General features: G+C 42.9%; 1 protein-coding gene across 7 annotated transcripts in view; it reads right to left on the bottom strand.

The window, feature by feature from the left end:
- The window catches only part of LOC135904809 (G-protein coupled receptor dmsr-1-like), a 1,021,428-nt gene that overhangs the window by 248,737 nt on the left and 752,835 nt on the right, over positions 1 to 19,856 (bottom strand). For 5 of the 7 annotated variants that reach the window (XM_070525371.1, XM_070525395.1, XM_070525405.1 and 2 more), the window contains one exon: positions 10,568 to 10,636. The gene's annotated coding sequence lies outside the window, so the exon portion shown is untranslated. Of the gene's footprint in view, positions 1 to 7,139; positions 7,354 to 10,567; positions 10,637 to 17,326; positions 17,362 to 19,856 lie in introns of those variants that run through there. The other 2 variants (XM_070525370.1, XM_070525382.1) reach the window with 2 other exon arrangements.

Raw genomic sequence — 19,856 nt, 5'->3', positions numbered from 1 at the left:
TATTCCTTATTTCTCTATTAATCACCTTAATCCGGCCCCCTGTACTGGGTAGCCAACCAGACATATATCTGATTAACTTTCCACCATTTTTTATAATCATTTCCCTCTCTCTCTCTTTGTATATGTGGTGTCGATGTGCTAATCGCCTTTTGTGCGCACATTTATCTTCTTTTTTATTTCTCATTTTAAATTCATTTCGGGTGTCCTTATATGAGCTTTATTTTCATGTACACGAGACCCTATGCTTTTCTCATTTTGCATTGTCCCTCGTGCAGAGTGGTCAAACCAAGTGGTAACGGTGTTGTGGTGTCACCTGAGCCAATGATAAAGGGCCAGCAGAATGCAACATTAGATGCATCTTTAGAAATACGGTCCCTGGCTGCCACTGCAGAAAATCGGCTACTGGAGATACTTGCCGAAGCAGGGAAAATTCACAGTGCTTGTAAACGCATACAGTGTACCTTGCTGAAACGTTCTCAACCCTGTTTAAAGAACATGAGTTCTTTATAAGTTTATCAGCGAAACTCCATCATGGCGAAGGCGAGGCCCGTTGCCCACGGGTCTAGTAAACAAGTGGAAAGGAGGATGGGGCGGGAAAACGTACGGATTCTATTCCCATTCAGTTCCATTTCGCGCTTCGTCAGTTGGCCAGGCGTCTGTCCACCTACGTTCACGCCATGATCAGCTGGCCGTGAGCAGCGTATAACAAAGGAGTATAATCGAACGAAAAGAATCCTTACATTACGCTGGCCAAGGTCCTTTCGACATTTGTATTCAGACGTACCTTCAGGAATAAGAGCTGATGTTCTTAGTGACATAGGCTCCGCTGCTTATTGTACAACACACGGCGAAATGTGCTTCAAAACAGGCTATACAATATTTTTTGTTCACCAGAAATACCAGTAGAAATGGAAAAATAATTTGAAAAGAGCGCCGAGTCTATTTTGGCAATAATGTTCTTTGCATCTGCCGGTATCTGCAATTCGTTCACTTAGTAGTCAGTTTTGCACATATTGACAAATACATGGCTTTCACTAGTTCTGCATTGGGATAGCAGTACAATATTGGGACCCCTCACTGTATGGCCACAGGCGTTTACTATTCTCCACATTCTTCGCAATGGGGTGAGTGAACTCATACCGCCGCTTCAGATCCTGATTTCTTAAAAGTGCCGTTTAGACTTTCCGTTTGCAAATTGGTTAACTTGATGATTGTTTAGTATTCCGTAATGACGAAAGCCCGACGCTTTCTTATCCATTTTACACCTGCCTCTACACTGCAAACACCACCCTGTCCACAGAGAGCATATTTTACGCGTTCGCGCCAACACCCCATCTGTTACGGAACGTTGATCGTCGTCGCCGGCATAAAACACATTGTGGGTTTAAGAAGAAACACATATGTGTGTTACTCGCATAAAGAGAGGACTCCCATGCGCACTTTTCTCTGACGATCACTATGAAAGTATGCAAGAATAGAGAGAGCATGCTGATGCACCACTATATAGCAGTTAGCCGAAATATGGTTTGTATTCATTTAGTCACTGGAGTGCACTTGCACTTCCCAGCCTTAATAGACAACAAAATATTATTTTGCAACTATTAAAACATCAACATTGAAGGGCGCAGATGAGGATTACGAGCTTTTAGCGGTAGAGCTAAATAAGAAGGCTGCACAGACGAATCTTCGAGTCCTTAATGCACCAATAATTGAGGTAAAAGAAAAACTGGTGCCTGCTTTATTTTTGAAGATAAACATGAAAGGGCATATGTTTATACTTGCCACAATGCAGTGCTTAAGTTATATACTACAATCCTTATTCACAAAAAGCGCTTACCTTGGAATTGTTCGTGAGAGCAAATTCCAGGAAATCCTGATGCTAGAAGACCAAGCGCACTTGTGACTGAAAAGTATTGTGAATTGGCCCACACTAGTAATTAAACAAACTTAATGACTTTCCTTCTACATAACCACGCATCTGAAATACCCAGAGCGAATTCTGAAAATCTCTTCGTCGGTTTTCTCCGTGTAATGGCTATTCAAGTTTGTGTAAAAGCCATCCACAAGTATACAGCGTGTGCATTACTGTAAAACCGCTAAATTTTGACGATCTCAGCCAATGGAAGAATGCTTCATGCCAAAGTTAAAATGGTCAGACATGGGCGCTATAATGAAGCGTTCTTCCATTCTTGAAGCATCGCCGTGTTAGCCTTTCAAGAAAGCTATTTCAATATGTTAAGAGCGTGCTAAAGGATCTCGAGGATGGGAACCCAAAATTCACGAACGCGAGGGCAATCGGCATGGCGAATTTCAGAGAACTACACAGACTCTTTAGCCTTGAAATTATTCAAGAGGGCAAAATATATTTTAAAAGAAAGTAAACCACATGCCACTTGGTGAGCTTGGCATGAAGGCAACACAAGGTCTGAATTTGTTCAGATAATTTCCGTTGGAGTTATATACGTTCAAAGCTTGTACTGGCTTATTGAAGAAAGAAAGAAAACAAGTGAGCCTTTGTTGGCCCTCGTTCCCAATGACCGCCAAGTAACCGTAGGTAATGAGGGCTCGAATTCAAAAACTTTTAGTTCTTAAGTGCGCTCTGTCAATGTCCGGCCGCCTTCGTTAATGATGTCTAACATCGTCGAAATGTCTAAAAGCATGGCTGGCTAACGTCTGCTCGTAGAAATAGTTGTAGCGTAAGGTTTCTGTGAATTCAGGTGCCTGGATATAATTCGCGGCGCAGCGGTGTTCATGTAGACGGCGCTAGGTGCTACATAATCCCTGTTCCACTAGCCTGTCCGTAGACCGCCGACGTGAAGTTTATTTTCATCAAACTTCCTGATCCTTAGAAACGGCCACATATATATGAAGACAGCGTGGAAACCAAGACGTTTTAATTTCGCATTGCTATAGTTCATATCGCTTATTTTTTTGTTGGACGTTGAATGTAGTAAATGAAAAAAAATAGTCCTATGCATAGTTTATTTGTCTGCAGCCTTTGCCGCATTCCAATACTACTTAGGATTATGTAGGATGTTAAAAAAAAAAAGAAACATGGACCGACGGCATAAAGCTTTTCTTTTTAAGCGTCATTACCCATTGTCCGGCCGCCTTCATAACAATATGTCTAGCAGCAGGATCAATTGAAATTGGCTTTTGCGAAGAATTTTAGCATAAGATATTTTTAGGAATATGGGCCCAGCTAGTAATATCTGCGAAAGAAAACAGCGTTTTCTACCTGCCTTGGTGAACCCGAACAGGATGCTATTGTACAGTGAGAAAAATCCAGCTTTCATCAAAACGCATATATTTTCTCCACATCAGTAGCGCGAAGATGAAACTTCGCGATAACTTCTAGGACTAATCAGTCTCTTTGAACAACTTCCGTCTCTTTAGCTGAAGTTCCGTCAGTGTCACACTCAAAGGCAGCAATTTTAGTAACAGCAGCAAGCAAAACGCCACACTACAATTTGGCCTCAAGTAGGTACGCAGAATATGACGGTAAAATAAACAAACGTAACCATCCCGTACAGGCCGCCATTGGAATATGAACCTGGCAACGTTTACCGCTAGAACGTTATCTAGTGAGGCGAGACTAGCAGTGCTATTGGAGGAATTAGAGGGCAGTACATGGGATATAATAGGGCTCAGTGAAGTTAGGAGGCCAAAAGAAGCATACACAGTGCTAAAAAGCGGGCACGTCCTGTGCTACCGGGGCTTAGCGGAGAGAAGAGAACTAGGAGTCGGATTCCTGATTAATAAGAATATAGCTGGTAACATACAGGAATTCTGTAGCATTAACGAGAGGGTGGCAGGTCTTGTTGTGAAATTAATAAGAGGTACAAAATGAAGATTGTATAGGTCTACGCTCCTACATCCAGTCATGATGACCAGGAAGTCGAAAGCTTCTATGAAGACGTGGAATCGGCGATGGGTAGAGTGAAAACTAAATACACTATACTAATGGGCGACTTTAATGCCAAGGTAGGCAAGAAGCAGGCTGGAGACAAGGCAGTGGGGGAGTATGGCATAGGCACTAGGAATAGCAGGGGAGAGTTATTAGTAGAGTTTGCGGAACAGAATAATATGAGGATAATGAATACCATCTTCCGCAAGCGGGATAGCCGAAAGTGGACGTGGAGGAGCCCGAACGGCGAGACTAGAGATGAAATAGACTTCATACTTTGCGCTAACCCTGGTATCATACAAGATGTGGACGTGCTCGGCAAGGTGCGCTGCAGTGACCACAGGATGGTAAGAACTCGAATTAGCCTAGACCTGAGGAGGGAACGGAAGAAACTGGTACATAAGAAGCCGATTAATGAGTTAGCGGTAAGAGGGAAAATAGAGGAATTCCAGATCAAGCTACAGAACAGGTATTCGGCTTTAACTCGGGAAGAGGACCTTAGTGTTGAAACAATGAACGACAATCTTGTGGGCATCATTAAGGAGTGTGCAATGGAAATCGGTGGTAACTCCGATAGGCAGGATACCAGCAAACTATCGCAGGAGACGAAAGATCTGATCAAGAAACGCCAATGTATGAAAGCATCTAACCCTACAGCTAGAATAGAACTGGCAGAAATTTCGAAGTTAATCAACAAGCGTAGGACAGCTGACATAAGGAAGTGTAATATGGATAGAATTGAACATGCTCTCAGGAACGGAGGAAGCCTAAAAACAGTGAAGAAGAAACTAGGAATTGGCAAGAATCAGATGTATCCGTTAAGAGACAAAGCCGGCAATATCACTACTAATATGGATGAGATAGTTCAAGTGGCTGAGAAGTTCTATAGAGATTTATACAGTACCAGTGGCACCCACGACGATAATGGAAGAGAAAATAGTCTAGACGAATTCGAAATCCCAAAGGTAACCCCGGAAGAAGTAAAGAAAGCCTTGCGAGATATGCAAAGGGGGAAGGCAGCTGGGGAGGATCAGGTGACAGCAGATTTGTTGAAGGATGGGGGACAGATTGTTCTAGAGAAACTGGCCACCCTGTATACGCAATGCCTCATGACCTCGAGCGTACCGGAACCTTGGAAGAACGCTAACATAATCCTAATCCATAACAAAGGGGATGCCAAAGACTTGAAAAATTATAGACCGGTCAGCTTACTGTCCGTTGCCTACAAACTATTTACTAAGGTAATCGCAAATAGAATCCGGAGCACCTTAGACTTCTGTCAAGCAAACGACCCGGCAGGATTCCGTAAAGGCTACTCAACAATAGATCATATTCACACTATCAATCAGGTGATGGAGAAATGTGCGGAATATAACCAACCCTTATATATAGCTTTCATTGATTACGAGAAAGCGTTCGATTCTGTCAAAACCTCAGCAGTCATGGAGGCATTACGGAATCAGGGTGTAGACGAGCCGTATGGAAATATACTGAAAGATATCTATAGCGGCTCCACAGCGACCGTAGTCCTCCATAAAGCAAGCAACAAAATCCCAATAAGGAAAGGCGTCAGGCAGGGAGATACGATATCTCCAATGCTATTCACAGCGTGCTTACAGGAGGTATTCAAAGACCTGGATTGGGAAGAATTGGGGATAAAAGTTAATGGAGAATGCCTTAGTAACTTGCGATTCGCTGATGATATTGCCTTGCTTAATAACTCAGGGGACCAATTGCAATGCATGCTCAGTGACCTGGAGAGGCAAAGCAGAACAGTGGGTCTAAAAATTAATCTGCAGAAAACTAAAGTGATGCTTAACAGTCTCGGTAGAGAACAGCAATTTACAATAGGCAGCGAGGCACTGGAAGTCGTAAGGGAATACATCTACTTAGGGCAGGTAGTGACGGCGGATCCGGATCATGAGACGGAAATAATCAGAAGAATAAGAATGGGCTAGGGAGCATTTGGCAGGCATTCTCAGATCATGAACAGCAGGTTGCCATTATCCCTCAAGAGAAAAGTATATAATAGCTGTGTCTTACCAGTACTCACCGACGGGGCAGAAACCTGGAGGCTTACGAAACGGGTTCTACTCAAATTGAGGACGACGCAACGAGCTATGGAAAGAAGAATGATATGTGTTACGTTAAGGGATAAGAAAAGAGCAGATTGGGTGAGGTAACAAACACGAGTTAATGACATCTTAGTTGAAATCAAGAAAAAGAAATGGGCATGGGCAGGACATGTAATGAGGAGGGAAGATAATCGATGGTCATTAAGGGTTACGGACTGGATCCCAAGGGAAGGGAAGCGTAGCAGGGGGTGGCAGAAAGTTAGGTGGGCAGATGAGATTAAGAAGTTTTCAGGCATGGCATGACCACAATTAGTACATGACCGGGGTTGTTGGAGAAGTATGGGAGAGGCCTTTGCCCTGCAGTGGGCGTAACCGGGCTGATGATGAACCATCCCGTATTCCCACACACAAAATAAAGTTCTCATGTTACATCTATTCCTAATAGCAGACGCTAGGAAATCGTGATGTCAGGCATGTCATTAGAGAAGGGCGCCAGAGAATAGCAAGCACTTCCGAAGGGAAAGCTTTATGATTTAGGCTCCAGACTGATAGCCGATTTTTTCTCTGCGCTCGTATTCGCCTTACGTTACGCTCTATTTTCTTTTTCGCTCCAAAACTTTTTCGCTGCCGAGTGCGGCATCATGAAGCAACTATTGTTCTTACTAATTTCAGACAGCGCGCTATGTTGCATCAAAGCATTGCCTGTTGCTGGCTCTGAAATGGCAAAGCCTCGTCTATACGATATTTAGGAGACCATGGAGAAGGGTGGTAAAATTCGAGAAAAAGTAAAATTCGACACCGCGAGAAAAAGTAATATCCGGCAGTACTGATGATGAGACCACATTTTCTCTCATACAAAACCTTACATAAAGTTGAATCAGAAGCCAAGAAGCTATGGAAAATTCGCTCAGTAAATCTAGTTATCGCTGACCCGGGGTAAGATTGAACGTTAATCACTTCGTTGTGGAGCGGTTGTATATAGCCGTGAATTCCGCTAAATAAGGCTTGTCATTTTCATTTGGCACTTGTATTGAATCTTCGATAGTACGAGCCTCTCTTGAGTAGCCACAAAGCTTTTTTTCAGTTTCATATTGAAGTAACCGACCAAGGTATCGAAGGTAACGAAACAGCGCACGTGAACTTGGGTGTGGGGCTACCTCTCGTGGATTTTTCCATCTCCTCTTGGCTTTCGACTTCGTCAGCCGGGCTCAGATCGGTGACCGTTGATCGTCTGAATACGATGATGACAATCCTTCTGCAGCCCGTGGGAGCTTCTGCGAAGTGACCGTTTCCAGCGGTGACACGTAGCGGTCAACGTAGGCACCGCCGAGGGACGATGCCACTTCAGCAATGCGTCGTGGTACTGTCTGGCTGTAACAACCGGAAAGATAAACGTAATGGACGGGAAGCTAGTGCGCATGACCCTATGGAAGCTAGCTGCGACCGGTGCTTCAGAGTGCAAGAGCCGGGAAAACGTAACAAACAAGAATATATGAACGAGGTTCTACTTAGATAAGCGGACGCCACCTCTTTAGGAGTCTGCTTTGAACTCCGCCTGAGCCATAAAATTAAGCAAGTTCAGTGCTCCTGCACTATCTATAAGTACGTTGGTGTGAAAGTAAATGACATTCGGCCCTCAGCCGAGCCCCCCTAGCCCAACCCCCAACCACTTTCCGATAATTTCCCGTATTCAATCTAAATTAAAAGAAAAAGTAGCCACTAGCAGCGCTTCTTGTTGCTGGGCTGGTTGGTTCATACCTGTTATGGTGTAATGGAACCCGAAAAAAAGTGAAGTATGACCAGGACAGGAAAGAGCTTCACTAACAATTAAGTTTATTTATAGCAGACAGATTTATAGGGCGTGCACAGTATTGTTGTTACTAGAGCAGTTATAACGTAATTATCTCTTTTGCTGTATGGCAGGTAACAGGCAAGTACTTTATTTGTGTGGCACGGGTGCTACAATATGCAGGCAAATTAGCAGTAGTTCATCACAAAGTGGTCCAACTGTCATTGAGTGCAGCTTCCTGGGTCGCGAATTAGATATATTTGTTAGCAGGCGCAGATGACAACATAACATGCTGAAATAAATTATTCTGGTTAACGTACACAGGATTCAATAAACAGCCTTCTCTCCTTTTCTTTATCATTCATACAAACGTAGCTGAGTTTGTCAAAAAATTGTAATTCTGCCTTTAATGTAACCACCGTGGGAGACAGTGCATTAGACTGTGCCAACAGCTGAGCTTGTCTAAGACAAGCTGAGCTGTTGGCCCGGCGGAATGTCTATGCTATAACGGCGGCGTTACCCGCCGTGGTTGCTCAGTGGCTATGGTGCTGGGCTGCTGAGCACGAGGTCGCGGGATTGAATCCCGGCCACGGCGGCCGCATTTCGATGGGGGCGAAATGCGAAAACACCTGTGTACTTAGATTTAGGTGCACGTTACAGAACCCCAGGTGGTGGAAATTTCCCGAGTCCTCCACTACGGCGTACCTCATAATCAGAAAGTGGTTTCAGCATGTAAAACCCCATAATTTTTTTTAACTACAGCGTTTTGCTCTCAAGGCAGGAGAGGGCCCTGTTCTTTCACTTATTCTTCCCTGCATGTTAATTTTAGTTTATGTGATAATTTTTGCTTTATGTCTTCTCAATTTCTATTTTAACCAAACATATAACGTTACTTACGACTATGCAATAAGTTCGAGAGATTTCGGTAAGGATTGTACAGCTGCCATAGCGACCGATAATTTTGCTATTACTCGAATGCGGCGGCTATAGAGAAACAAAGAAAAAAACATAACAGCCGTAAATACCACACACACAAGAACCTCGTACAACGGTACACTGACGCTCAAAGAAAATTTTTCGTGGGCCATCTAGGAAATCCATGATGTGAGGTATTATTGCAAGTGCGAGTTACGGCGTGTATGAGCGCCTTTAAATAATTTGTTGGGACCTAATTTCGGCTACATTCGAATCGAATAAGGCTTATAAATGAAGAAATAAGTACAAGTATATGAATGCCACTTACTCAGCTGTGCACATTTTTGGTTTCCGCTAAATACATTTTTTCAGATGTCTCCAGACGCCCGTGTGGTCTAAGTCTTACGACAGCTGGGCGTATTAGCAAAATATGACTTTTTTAACAATTGCAGTCGTCGTCAGAGTTGCAATACATAAGTTAAACGTAAGGAGAAGCTTCGCTGTATCGAAGTAAAAGATAAATGCCCTATTTTGCGGGATATGAGTTCTATAATATGCAGCCGAAGTTTGTAACTGGTCGTCACAACAGTCGTCTAACGGTGATCGACTGCACTTTCCAGGATCTACACATACACAGGCATACATGACAGACATACATACACGACAACATACATACATACATACATACATACATACATACATACATACATACATACATACATACATACATACATACATACATACATACATACATACATACATACATACATACATACATACATACATACATACATACATACATACATGACAACACAATGCTGAATGGCATAGACAAACAATGACAATAGTATAGTCCAACACAAACATCAGGCACGTCATGCACACTTATAATGAAAAACGAGGCTGAAACCCATGGCAGACCATTTCTGGACGGGTTTTATGTCATAAATATCTAAACCATCACGTTTTAAGCATAGCCAAAAACACTGAGAACAATGACGAAACCGGAGGAACATACGCACACCCTAGTGTTGATGCATTCCCTATGTTTGGTCGTCTGTTTTCACCATGTGTGATAACCAGCTAACCCGTACATGTCAAGTCCGTTCAGATTTCTAACCTATCTCAGTTGCCATTAAAGGCAACTTAATATGAAAAATGCAAGGACTATGAACGGCGTGATTCATAAAACTTTTTGTTCGTAAGCGCTGCTTGCCATTGATCAGCAACCCTTGATAAATGTCGAACATCATGTTTTGCTGATATCTGCACTTACGAGTATTTGTCGCCCGAGAACATTTATTATAAATACGGACCCAGAACCATTTGGATGGTGCTCCGACAGACCATTTAATAATAAACAAAGTTTAAATTAAACAAACTATCGGCCCAACATACCGAAAGGCGCAAGCGCTGCTGCCCCTAATGTGTCGCATCTAACATGTTGGCCACTGCAATAGGAAATAACGCGCTTGTATTTATGTGGTCACAATAGTCCCGAAGCATCTCACTGCACACTCATTGTTGGCTGACAGTTTCAAACTGTCTGTTAACAATCACTACACAGGATTATCTAAGCAATACACGTCTTACAGACTCGGATGCACGTTGGATACACTGAATCAAGACTGTATAGATCCTTTTTGGCCGAAACGAGGTTTGAATAGCAGTGTGTTCAAAGGGGCTGGTTGGTTCGCCTTCAGAATAAAAACAGGAACAGCGCAACACAGGACGAGAGAGTAAAGAGCACAGGACAGAGCGCTGTCCTGTGTTGCGCTGTTCCTGTTTTCAATCTGAAGGTTTGAATAGGTGGTCACAGCTCGAAGAGGCTCGCTTGCTAGTGTTGAAAAGCATGGCTAGAAGTAACATAAAACTACTCACCAGCAATTGCGATGAACCTGGCCTTGTCTTCAGGAGGTGTCCTGGTATCGTGCCCTCGTGTGCAAGAAGCTGGGCAAAATAAGCCAAACTTTGTTATGTTTTGTCATCTGAAGCTTTGTAGCATGCAAGCAGTCCATCAAAGTGACGCTCTTTGTATCTGCACGAGAACAATGTACAAGCGGGAGCCTACGTTACGAGAAGTGGACTTGTCTTTTTGAAGTGGACAAGTGGACTTGCCTTGAAAAGACAAGTCCCACTGTTGAAACGTTGGCTCCCGCTTTTACCTTGTTCTAGTTTTGTTCATCGTCTTGAATTTCCATCTCTCGCCTTCCCTGTGTTTTCCCTGGACTCATCGTGTTTGTCACTTATGGTCACATAAATAACATACCATCGCATTAGGTGACTCCAATGCGACATAACGACAGAAGTAGAAGCGGAGTGCTTAGTCCACGCAACAACTAACTTTTTGACACTATGATATTGTGTAATTCTGGTGCACAACGGTACATGTGCTTTCATATGCACCGGCAAGGCACTGTGATTAGCAACACTGTGTGCGCATGATGTAATCAAATATGTTAGAACTGCGTGATGTAGCTAGGTATGCGAGCCGCATTATAGCACTTTGAAGTTGGTCAAAGGCGAAGGACCTGAAACCTAGTTTACAGCGCATGGTGATCAATCAAAGAAATAAGAATATCAAAAGAAAATACATTTGCTTGACGTTTGCCACATGTGGAACACGTGAGCTTTTTTGTCTTAACAGTGATCGAAAACCTCAAAATAACAGAAGTCGATGCGGAAGCTGTCAGTCAAATCAAAGCTTGTCAACCAGCGAACGATTAACCTAGGCGGAAGCCGCAGCGACTGAGACAACGTGAAATAGAGAGATGAAGGCCGCATCAGACAAGCGGTTACTTCTACTGGGCAAGTTAGCACTTGCAATGTTTCATTTGCAATATTCCAATATTTCACATTCCACTTTCATTTATTGGCGGGCAGATCACCCTCAAGTATCAGCTGATAGTATTAAATATAACTGCGTTTTTTACCACCCTTGGACCATGTGTGTTACAAACGGCGGAATACCCCACCTTCTGGCTATGCCATGGCGCCACTTCAACGGCTATGTAGTTAATGGTTGCAGTACGCATTACAGGTCTTACTGTCCCCAAGGCCACTTGAACAAGACAGACTATATGCATAAGATATACCAAGGTGATGCTTGAAGCGGTCTTGCCAGTGCTATTGGTAGTCAGGTGCTGAGACTCAACACCTGTTGCCGTAGAGTATCTCGGTTTTGCGGTGGAGGTTTGCCACCATCCAACATTAAAATGTGCTCACCAACTGCCTGCTACGTTTATTGGTTAGCACCCGGCGAGAGTCGCGAAAGGAAGCTGGTAATGCGTGGCAGCGGACGTGAACTGGCTGGTACGCACATATTTGCTCCGTGCTTCCGGTTTTCGAGCTTCCTTTTCTCGCAATTGCAAAGGCACAGAGCCCACAGGATGACTGGGGCCAACCGTCAACATTATTGTCTAATAAAAGCTAAACAAGAAACACGAAACGACAGTATATATTACGTCGAATGGATGACGATGAAAACCACTCGTGCAAAAACGATAAGAATTGGTGCTCTTAAAGCAGCCGATGATACACGGCATTCTCTTGCAGTGTAGTGGCAAGTAATGAAAGAGCCAATCTGGAACAGAGGTACAGCTTACACCTGACCCGTGGGTTAGGGCGTAATTGGAATGCGCTGGCTGTGAGCATTGGGCAATACGTTTAAGTACATGCCAAGAAGACAAGGCTCGTGGAGCTGTAATGAAACGTTCAAGTGCCTATTACGTGTCGCGAGATTGATTGTACAAGTTTCCTCGCGGATATTTCAGGAAACGTCGCAAAAACGGAGCACAGAAAAGGGGCACACGACACCGCGCCTGTGTCCGGTGCCCCTTTTGTGTGTCCCATTTTTGCACTGTTTGCTGAAGTATTTGTTCGTACCAACAAGCCCGGCTAGCCACTGTTCTGAATTTCATCACAGGTTGTAATCGACTCACTGGGACGTGCTACGACCACACTGCATGAATATTCCACTGACTTAGAAAGTTCTTGAAGATCTGTAAGGCTAAACAGAAACAGTCATGAATTAAATAATAAATTCTGGTGTGCGGAAAAACGAGGAATGCTGAAACACATGAATTCTCTCAGCTATGTTCTTTAAGGTACAAATCACCTTGTCAATTTCACCTTGTCATATCTGTTGTGGCATATTTCACTAAGCATTTCTAAGGCATTAAAATAATGAAAAAATTCACATGCATGTACACAGCGGCAGGATGCATTGTAACGTGAACAATTTCTGGCAGTGTTGCATTTTCTAGCCGAGTTGGAAAGATAAGAGGTTTCTTCAGCAACCAGAAATAAGGACGTCCGAATGCATAAAAATGAACCTCCAACATTACACAGACGTGCATTTACCAGCCACAAATATGTTTACTGTATTTTTCTGCAGTTCTTGCTAACAGGGCACGTATTTTGCGAATGTTGTCTTTCCCTCTGAGTGAAAGCCTTGCTTCCGAGCTATACAAGTTGCTGACGTGGCGGTCAACTTTCTCCTTGCTTTTGCTTCACGATTCTGCAAGACGGATTGAAAACCACCTCTACGTGACAGTAAGAATACGTGACGCAATAGTTCTGGGGAAACCCACAAGGTGGAGAGAAGTAATACATAAAGGGAAAATCAGACATCCGCCCGTTCGTAGCAATTCCTACAAAGGAAGCCCATACGGGTTCCTCTAAAGAAAAGCCTCGCAGTTGAAGAAAAATTCGTCCTCGTCCGGGACTCGAACCCGGGACCATCGCTTTTCCGGGACAGCTGCTCCACCCTCACACAAAAATGACTTTAGACTGTCTATAGAACGCCTATAGACTTTTTATAGATGACCTTGCCTTTCTATAGATGCGGATTTTTGTTGATACAAAGTCTATAGACTGTCTATAGACGAAAGTGGATAAAGTTTCTATTTTTTGTCGATTCGCAGTCATAAGACGGTCTATAGAAAAATTCGATAAGGTGTTTGTTTCCTTTTTTTCTGCTTCCTCTTTATAGAATGCCTATAGGCGAAAGTCGATACAGCCTCTATTTATTTGTGTCTATTATTGGTATATGTACTTTCTATAGACGAAAGTCGATAAGGTTTCTATATATTTTTGCCTATTCGCAGTCTATAGATGGTCTACAGAAAAAAGCCGATACGGTGTTTTTTGCCTACTTCCCTTCTATAGACACCTATAGGCGAAGTCGATACAGTCTCTATTTTTGTCTATTACTTGTATATAGACTTACTATCGACGAAAGTCGATCAGGTATCTATTTCTCTTTATCTTCAGTCTATAGACGGTCTATTGAAAAAAGTTGATAAGGTGTTTGTTTTTTTTTGTCTACGTCCCCTCTATAGACTACCTATAGACAGAAGTCGATACAGGCTCTTTTTATCGTTGCTCATTCTTGGTCTTTAGACTCTCTATCGATGAGAGTCGATAAGGTGTATATTTATTCCTGTCAATTCCCCGTCTACGTACTTAAAGAACACGCACATGCACACATTCACGTACACACACACACACACACACACACACACACGCACACACACACACACACACACACACATATATATATATATATATATATATATATATATATATATATATATATATATCGCTGCGCGACCGACCACACGAGGCACATTGCGTGTAATCGCGGGCTTGTTCACCCTCGGAAAAAGTTTGAGACGTGCATTTGTGATTTTTCGGCTGCTTCCGTCCTCATGCATGATTTTCTATGTACAGTTCCCTGGGTATGTTCCCATATGCATGCTGGATGCAGTAAATATTTATAGACATTTCTAATAGACTGCTCATTAACAACCCCAGCACCGAGTTCTTATATAGAATCGAAACGCATTTGGCAAAATGTATGCTTTATATAGCTAATATATAAAGTGTGAATCCCGGCTATTTTTAACCAATATGGGCAATGAACATACAAGATTTAAAAAGAAGAAGGTGCAAGATATACTATTATAAAAAGACCTACAGGTCAGATTTCTGACGGCTGAACACTATAAGTCTTAAATTCTGATCTTACTGCAGCGTCTTTTTTTACATTATTCTTCGTTGAACAGCTTCACTGAATTTATGTTCGCTCGGACACCCTGTATTAACAATAATCGACAAATAGCGTAAGGCTGAAGTCTATGGATTAGGTATAGACTGATCTGCAACAGTTGTCTACAGACAGTCTATGGACTTATGACTTTACACTTTTTGTAGACTAGTCTAAAAAATGTGTGTCTATAGACACTCTGTAAACTGTCTATAGATCAATGAAAATTCATGTTTGTAGAGAAACGTCTGCAAAATGTCTATGGAGAGTGTGTAGAGGAATATACAGTTCTACTTTTGTAGACTGAAGTCTATAGATTGTCTATAAACAAATGTCTATAGATAGTCTATAGACATTTGCTTATAGACATTTCGTAGAGTGCAAACGTTAAGCTTTATTTACCTCTATTTTTGTAGACTAAGTCCATGGAATGTGCATAGACAAATGCCTATAAATAGTCCCTAGACATTTGCTTATAGACATTTTATAGAATGCAGTTTGCAAAAGTAGAACTGCTGTATACAATTCTATTTTTGTAGTCTGAAGTATGCGGGATGTATATAGACAAATGTCTATAGATAATCTATAGACACTTGTTTATAGACATTTCATAGATTTCAGTCTACGAAATCAGATATACTGTATAGATTTCTATTTTTGTAGACTGAAGTTTATAAAATGTCTATAGGCAAATGTCTTTATAACCGTATACTCCTATACACTTTTGTCTATAGACATTCTGCAGACATTTGTCTACAAACGTGAATTTTCATTAGTCTGTAGACAGTCTATAGAGTGTCTGTAGACTCAGACATTTTAAAAACTAGTCTAAAGAAATGTCTATAGACAGTCTATAGAAATTTCTCCATCGACAGTGTATAGATATTTATCTGTAGCCATTCTACAGACTTCAGTCTACAAAAGTAGAACTGTATAGGCCTGTACACTTTTGTCTATAGACATTCTGCAGACATTTATCTGCAAACGTGTTTTCATTATTCTGTAGAAAATCTATAGACAGTCTATAGACCTAGACTTTTTATAGACTAGTTCATAAAAAGTGTATGGCCATAAGCCTATAGAATGTCTATAGACTCTATAGACTCTACAAAAATTTTTGTGAGGGTACCATCTGAGTTAACCAGGCGGCTAGCAGGTGGCAGGGTGAAGTACAATTTGTCAACAACTCGAAGCAAAGGCAAGAGTTTGACGCAATAGTTCTGCGGAAGCCCGCAAGATGGAGAGAAGTAATTAATAAAAGGAAAATCAGACATCCACCCGTTCGTAGTGACACGTGTACTTGCTACAAAAGAAGCCCATACGGTTTCCTAGAAAGAAAAGCCTCGCAGTTGAAGAAAAATTCCTCCTGGTCCGAGACTCGAATCCGGGACCACCGCCTTTCCGGGGCAGCCGCTCTGCCATCTCCTAGCCGCCTGGTTAGCTCAGGTGGTAGGGCGGCTGCCCTGGAAAGGTGGTGGTCCAGGGTGCGAGTCCCGGACGAGGACGAATTTTGCTTTAACACAAGCACGACACTAAAGGAACACAATCCGAAAGCGTCTGCTCACGTTTCAAGAATACGAAAACGAATAATCCGTTAAAAGAATAGTCTCAAAACAGCTTAAAACGCTTGATGCAATATTAGTACTGTTTCCAAGTATGTCTCCGCGTTCTGCCGCTTATTCCGCCTTTTACCATTCTTGTTGCTGGCGGATAGGTAACGCAGATGCAACGAACATGTTATCTAATCCAACAAACTAGAAACTAGATTTAAACAGGCGTCCCCAGCAAGAATTACGAAAAACATAGCAATGTAAACAAGTTACTCAGGCACATTTCACACATGAAAAGCTTTCCTGCTTCATATGTGCTAACCAGACGAAATATTGAATGCAAATAAGAAAGACAGGGAAACACTTATGTGCCCCGACGCACTAGGCTTCCAGGTTTGTCGTTCAATCTCTATACACAAAAAAAGTGCAGATGCACTTGCATGAAAAGCATAGATGTAGATGTGTCCGGTACGGCAGCCACGATAAACCGGACTAGCGGCTGTCTTCCAAGACGCCAAAATTAGGGGCGAAGCGCCTTCAAAGTTAACAAAATGGCACATGATAATCCATATGACATCAAATATTCTAAAGTAAAATTATACTCTGGGGCTTTACGTGTCAAAACTACGATCTGATTATGAGGCACGCCACAGTGGAGGGCTCCGGATTAATTTTGGGCACCTGGGGTTCTTTAACATGCACCCACTACATGGTACACGGGCGTTTTTGCATTTCGCCCCATCGAAGTGCGGCCGCCGTGGCCGGGATTCAGTCCCGCGACATCGTGCTTAGCAGCACTACGCCGTAGCCACCATGCCACAGAAAATATTCCGTACACCGTTCAAGAACAACAAACTTCCGGCGCTTGCCAAGGGGGAAAGAGAAACGAGGACACAAAGAGAGCCGACTAAATGCATTGTGCAGTGTTCCCGAGCACCCCATGCAAGACACAGCAGAGCCCTGTTTCTTCGGAAAATCAAAAGCCTGCTATACGTCTGGCCTTCGCAATTTCAAAGAACACAGGCCGTAACTCAAACTCACCGGAAGCGTTCCAGCAATATGATGGCACGCAATATCCATGCTCTCTATTGCAGTGAAGGTACTTTTCAAGCTTTTCCCGAACAACATTGCCGAGATCAGCGCTGTTTTCTTTTTAAAATTTTTAGGTGTACCTGATACTGAAGCAAAAGCTCGCCACATAGTATATTAGACCCTCACAAATGTAATAGTTCTCGGGATAAAGCCCGACTTCCGTGAAGCGCCAGTGGTGTAAGTACAAAAGGGGAAAAGTTCAGAGTTCAGGAAGCAGACTGAGAGGGATACTGCTTTTCCGAACCGTGCCCTAATGAGGCCGCTGTCCGCTCCAGCGTTTGGCTCTGAAAGCAACTTGCACATTAGCCCAAATTCTAATTTCACAGCCTGGGAAGCTGAGTTGAAAGAGCTGTCAGTGAATGTAATGTATGTTTACGTGCCACCAAATTTTAACGAAATGTGTCTCTAGAGACAGCCCTGTTGAGAAAATTACAGGCCTGTTGCGCTGCAGTGACGGGATTAGGAAAAACTTTCTCAGCAGCAGCGTTTTCCATATGTTTCGCGTAGTAAACATCCGAGCATCCGCTAATGCGTATGTGGAGGCGATTTTCAGCTCCTCTGTTTCGTGAATTACGACAAATCTTCTGCATGGAAGTTTAATCAAGTCTTCGAAAGTTTGCGAAGCACAGTGCTGAGCTAAGCATTGGTTTGGTGTAGAGCATTGCATATGCACATAGATATTTTTGTAGTGGTGTCGCTTCTAGTACAGCGAGAATCACAGCGTGTCAATCTCCAAATAATTATATCAAGATGTAGCCAGTATAGCGCTACGAATGTGTAGGTTAAGGCACTGCTCATGAACAACGACTCGTGCAGTGGGTATTCTTTGCCTCAAAAGGTGAGATCGCCACATGTATGGATCGTTCTATGGTGTAACATCCATGTGGCCCACTTTAGCATTTGTTGATGCTAGCTGCTACTATAGCGGTCACAGGCGTGGTGTTTGGACAAATACGGAATTGCGGAACGTGATCGTCGCCAAACCGTTCGATTTGTTTCTGAGTAGCTGATATGCTTCTCATAAAAATGGTTGCAAAATTTTGTTTGACAGTCCGCGGGCCATATTGCTATTTATATTTGCAGTGAATATTACGCTAGCCGCGTTAAAATGATTGTTAAGTCAGGAGCTGTTACTTCACACCCTAGTACGTGCCGTAGCATATTGTTAATTAAGCTTAGTGCGGATATTACTCGGCTAATCAGTACGGGAATAAGTCTTGTTCATGGGGGGTACGTATTCCTGGGACTTGCGCGCGTTACCTTGCGAGTGCACAAGAACAGTAGCAACAGTAGCCATTCGCGTCATCTGCTACGATGATAGGAAATGTTGTATATGGCGATACCTGTCACAAGCTTTCTCAATGTGTGCCACAGATATACCATTCAACGTTGCGGACATTAGTTTCATCAGAAGAAAAAAGCTTTAGGCTCCCTCTATAATCAAAAGAATTCACCCAGAGGAACTGGTATATTTAGGTTAACAGAGAATTTCGCCCCAATATGGAACTTAAGAGAAGAAGCTGCCAAAGATTTATAATGCTCATAAAGTATGCTACATGAAGTACACTGCTACAGCCTTGCATATAAGGCTAGCAGTATGTACTAAATAAATAAATAGCGCCCCACCGCTGCGCTTGCAATGAACCGGAACACCGGATGGTTGGTTGTATTTAAGTTCGCTGCGCGCCGTTGACCACGTTGTGCAACATGGCGCCACACCATCAAGCGAGCGCTGCCCCGTTTGTAACAGACATGCCAACGTTTTAACGTTGTGCCCTTCGCAAGAACCGACGAATGGCATGACATTGCTTTTTTGTTTCATCCTGCAGCTACAGAAAGGTTTTAACACTATTTCCATATATTGAAATCTTTAGGAATGGATGTGGTTGCTTCAAGATCAGATATTGCCCTGTAGCAATCGTAGACCAAATGAAGCGCTGTATTTTTCGCCTTGCAAATATGATGTGAAAATGAGTTGCACACAGCGATTCGCTTGTTTTAACGCGTTGGCAAACGGCTTGAGCGACATCATGCGATGCCAGCTCACAACTTTCTTTGTGCCACCCTTGCAAATCCCAAATGTGACCATAGGAGAAAAAAAAATGAAGGAACAAATTGAACTGGGAAACGACCCATATGCCCCGTATGAAGGAACCCATACGATCCTATATGATCGTATGGGTTTATATGGGAAGATACAGGCAGATACAGGCGTATACAGAGGATTGTATGCGATGGGGAAAACAGAATTTTTCCCTAGTCCTGCTCAACCTTTGCGTCTAGCACATAGCTGTAGCAAATAGGCAGTTAATTCTTAAAGCTCTGTATTGCTCCTTTGATAACTTTGTTTCTTCAAAGCCGGTGAACGAAAATGCGAGACGAGTGGCGGAAGAGGAAATGTGAAGCACCACCCACACGGGGTACGGCGCAACCCTCTCGATGGGCGTTGGCGCCAGCTTACGCGTCTTCTGGCCAGTCC

Source organism: Dermacentor albipictus, chromosome 1, assembly GCF_038994185.2.
Source record: "Dermacentor albipictus isolate Rhodes 1998 colony chromosome 1, USDA_Dalb.pri_finalv2, whole genome shotgun sequence".
NCBI classification, from domain to species: Eukaryota; Metazoa; Arthropoda; class Arachnida; order Ixodida; family Ixodidae; genus Dermacentor; species Dermacentor albipictus.
The sequence above is the reverse complement of the archived record's forward strand: the minus strand, read 5'-3'. Positions and strand labels throughout refer to the sequence as shown.